We start from the raw sequence: 4,520 nt of genomic DNA on the forward strand, positions 1-4,520 counted from the left end.
GGTTGGGACTCCCCTCTGCCTGCCTCCAGCAAGAACCAGAGAATTAGCATAAGAATACCTCAACAGGGGCCCCACCCCTCTTCCTCCTGCTTCCATCAGACCCTGCTGACCTTGGTGTGTGGGGGTCGTTTTGCCTATGGGCTGCTCCATACCTGGGCAGGTGGGCCTAGGTTGTGTAAGGAAGGTACAGAGCAATTCAGAGGAAGAAAGCAAACTAGGAATAGCACTAAGGTCTCTGTTTACTCAAGGTTTCTGCTTCCAGATTCCTGCCTTGAGTTTCCTCAGTATCTTATCAAGTAAACCCTCCCTCCCCCAGCTTTTCTTTGGTTAGTGTTTTATCACAGCAACATAGAAGCAATCAAGGAACATTACATTCAACCGAAAAGTGTCTCTGCTTTCTGGTTATATAATTTGATATGTCCCTGAAGATTCCACACATGCACAAACAAAACCCCCAGGAGCTAATAAAATAAATTAGCAAAGTAGCTGGGTATAAAATCAGTTGTATTTTTATATCCTCACAGTGAACAATAAATATCTAGCACCACCAGGTAGGCTCTGCTCCTTTCCACTTCATGGGTCTCTCACATCTCACTTCCTTTGTTTCTGGTACATGCTGCTCTGCCCCACCCCCACAGGCTTCCAGGGCTCTCCTGAATCTCAGTCCATTGATTTGCCAGGAACATCCTACTTCTTCTCTACTCCATGGGCTTCCAGACTCTACCTCTAACTTCTCTGGGACCTCCCAACCCCATGGTTGACAAGAGTTGACTCCAAACATGGAGAACCACAGCAGAAGGTGGCGCTGAAGAGGACCAAGAAGTGTGCTGACCCTTGGATAGTGACTGTTGGTGCAAATGGTCATGGATTCTCAAAAGTGGGTTTGGGATGCTGGTGGTGGCTTGTGCCGTTGAGCCCAGCACCTGAGAGGAAGCAGAGACAGGTGAATCTCAGAGCTATGTACGGAGAGACCATCTTAAAAAAAAAAGTCACTGCCAGGCAGTGGTGGCGCACGCCTTTGGTCCCAGCACTTGGAAGGCAGAGGCAGGTGGATTTCTGAGTTCAAAGCCAGCCTGGTCTAGAGAATGAGTTCCAGGACTGCCAGGGCTATACAGAGAAATCCTGTCTTGAAAAAAACAAAAACCACCACCACAACAAGAACAACAACAAAACCAAAGTTACTAACGTTTTATGTTTCAGACAGCATGGGCTGCTTAAATAAGGTGGCCCTGAGTTCATTTCTATCATCATCCAAAATCAACACAAGGAACTAAACCACTACCACCAGCAACAACAAGAAGGCAAAAGCTTAGGAAATCCCATAGGTGTATAAAGTAAGGTAAACTCGGCCGTCACAATCTTTCAAAGCAAACAGACTGATGCTAAAACTAAAGGCGAATACATTTGAATTGTAATTGAAGCTAATTTCTAGAGTTTTGAGTTTGGAGATATGAAACCTGTTTAGTGTCTTCTAAAAGCTTTGTATTTGTCTTGTATTTCTAGTATAGTCAGTATGTCAATGAATGTGTCCTTATTAGGAAGAAATAAAAGATGAAACCAACCAAACCAAACCAAACCAAACCAAACCAACCAACCAACCAACCAACCACAACCAACCAACCAACCAACCAACCAACCAACCAACCAACCAACCAACCAACCAACCAACCAACCAACCAACCAAAAAACCCAAACAATCTAAAATGGGGGAAGCAAAGAGACAGAGAGCAGGCCAGGGGTTGGCCTTGCTTCCCCCAGCCCAGCCTCGCTGGGAACCTTAGGGGCCGGGGGAGGGGGCGACCCGGAGGCACGCGACGGCACTTCCGGTGCGGGCGCGCGATACTTCCCGGCTGGTCTTGCGTCCGGCCGCCATTCCCGAGGCCGTGCAGCCGGCCCAGCGTTTCCTGTGGGCGTTTCCTCCTCTTCGCTCCTGGACACCTCGCCGGAGGGTGAGGAGCCGGCGGGCGCCTCGGTAGGGGCTGCAGGTTCGGCGGGCGTGCGGGCGGGCGGGCGCCGTGGTGCGGATGGGCGGGCGGGTGCAGAGGCGCGCTTGGCGCGGCCTGGAGGCCGGAGCACACCGTGGCTTTCTCCTGTTCTCCGCCTCCGAGGCCGGCCTTCTATTTTTCTGGCTTCTGTCGGTGTCGTGTGGCGACGCCCAGGATGGGAGGCGGCAGTGTCGGTCAGGAATGTGCCTTAGGGCTGCTGTCCTGAGGCCCCAGAGACCTGTGACCTGCGGCACAAGGTCCCCCGACGTGGACCGGGTACGCGGTTAGCCTTGGCCAGGGAGCCTTTAGGATGTCTGCAGCCTAGGAGCGTGTTTTCCAAGAAAGGGCCAGCGCTTTGGCACTTGGCTGTGGAGTGTAAACTGGTGCCAGTCTTAATATTCCCTCACATTTAAGGCAGAGATCGCTCGCTGCCCAGAAGTTGCACCCCCAGGTAAACGGATCGTGCTTGTGGAGAGCACGGGAACTCAGAGCAGTTAAGTTACTCTGAGGACTCTAAGGGCCCACAGGTGATAATGCACGCTGCCTCTCCTGTAAACTCTCTCCTAAGTTAGGCTGCCATTGCAGCTCGATGGTAAGCCCTTGCTTAGCAGCAGTCCGGAACAAAAAAGTATCACTTGTTACAAATTATCTCACTAGTTAACGCAAATTGTTACTAGAATTGGAAAACATGTAGAAACGTGCATGTTATTTGTGCTTTGTGTGTGTGTGTGTGTGTGTGTTTTTAAACAACCAGTCAGAAATGTATAACCTTTTTAAAAAGGCTATTCATAAAGAACAGTCTTACACGTATGTACGTAGACTAATAGATCCAGCGTCGCAGGTTGCTTTCCGTTGCTGTGATCAAAAACACCTTCGGGGAGGAAAGGATTCATTTCATCTTACAGGTTAGAGTGCATTGTTGGGGGAATTAAGGGCTGGAAGTCAAGCTGAAAACACAGAGTAGAGCTGTGTACTGGCTTGCTCCCAGGCTCAAAATTTAGTTCCCTTTCTTATACAGCAAAGGCCTACAAGCCTAGGACAGTACTGTGGGCTGTACTTCCTACATCAATTATAAATCAAGAAAATGCCCCACAGATGCCTATAAACCAGCATGATGGAGACAATTCTTCAGGTGAGCTTCCCGTATCCCAGGTGTGTCAAGTGGGCAGCCAGTGTAGCTTACATATTCGCTAAGCTTACAGGTGATCTATGTAAAATATATATATATATATATATATATATATATATATATATATATACATACATATCAAAGTGTATTTTTAAGAGACTATCAAGGCCAGGTATGGTGACTCGATGCCTTTCATCCAAGAACTCTGGAGGCAGGGAAAAGTGGTGCTGTGTGAGTTGGAGGCCAGCCTGGTCTACATGATGAGTTCCAGGACATCTAGGGCTGCGTAGAGAGACCCTGTGTCAGGAAACAAAACAAAACTGTCAATAACTAAAATTAGGTCTCCAGGAAGAAATTGGGTGGGAGTAGGTGCGGCTGCCGGACTGCATCCCTGCATTGGAGAGTATGGGTGACCAGCTGACAGCACCAGTGACCAGCTCACAGGCTCTTAGAGTCTTTTTACAGTTAGTATTAGAAGTGCCGGAATCCAGCAAGCTGTTCAGCAAAGATTCAGAGTCAAGGCTTGAAGAGTTAGTTACTTTCTCTCAAGAAAGGGCATGGAGTTGGGCTGGTGGGAAGGATCTGGGGAGAGTGAGGGGAGTGGGAAGTGATCAGAGTGTACTATATGAAAGCAATTTTTGTAATTAAAAAGGACCTCAAAAATGTTTACAAAACTTAAAAAGAAGAGTTACTCTGTGAGCATTTTTCTCCATTGTAAAATGAAGAGACTGGGCTCTTAGCCCTTCTGGTCTGGTATTGACTGCTAAGCTTTCAGTGTAGTACTACTGACAAACACTTTGTTCCAATTCATGATGAAGCATTTTCTAAAATGTTCTGGGGCTAGAAACCTTGCTCAGCCACTAAGAGACCCTTTTGTTCTTGCAGAGAACCCAGCTTTGATTCTCACCACCTACATGGTGGCTCACAATAGTCTGTTGTCTCAGTTCAAGGAATCCAATGCCCTTTTCTGACCTCCATGAGCACCAGGCACATACTCTGCACAGACATAAATGTGATCAAAATACTCATATACATAAATAAATCTAAATAAGACTTTTCTGTATTATCCATAACTTTTCCTTGGTGACATGTTTATATTCATAAGTGATAATTTTTTAATATTGCTTGTCAATGTGATGTATTTTACATATTTTCCCAGCTTGCTAGAATACCCTGTCTCCTTTATTCTTTCTATTGCTAATAATTGAATTAGGCCTTTGGCCTTACCCATGCTAGGCAAGTGCAATTCCATTAAACTACACCTTTTACAAAGACTCTTAAAAGTATTTTTATCTACTGGGTGGTGGTGGCATATGCATTGGGAGACAGAGACAGGCAGATCTCCGAGTTCAAGGCCAGCCTGGTGTACAGAGCAAGTTCCAAGGTATCTAGGGCTACACAGAGAA

At 46.9% G+C, this 4,520-nt stretch overlaps 1 protein-coding gene across 7 annotated transcripts in view; it reads left to right on the forward strand.

Annotated features, from left to right (window-relative positions):
• Window positions 1–1,813: 1,813 nt before the first annotated feature.
• The window catches only part of Champ1 (chromosome alignment maintaining phosphoprotein 1), a 10,221-nt gene continuing 7,514 nt past the window's right edge, over window positions 1,814–4,520 (forward strand). For 2 of the 7 annotated variants that reach the window (XM_031339154.1, XM_031339153.1), the window contains exon 1: window positions 1,814–1,985. The gene's annotated coding sequence lies outside the window, so the exon portion shown is untranslated. Of the gene's footprint in view, window positions 1,986–2,036; window positions 2,262–4,520 lie in introns of those variants that run through there. The other 5 variants (XM_031339151.1, XM_031339152.1, XM_031339157.1 and 2 more) reach the window with 4 other exon arrangements.

This window comes from Mastomys coucha, unplaced genomic scaffold (genome assembly GCF_008632895.1).
Source record: "Mastomys coucha isolate ucsf_1 unplaced genomic scaffold, UCSF_Mcou_1 pScaffold22, whole genome shotgun sequence".
Classification (NCBI taxonomy): Eukaryota; Metazoa; Chordata; class Mammalia; order Rodentia; family Muridae; genus Mastomys; species Mastomys coucha.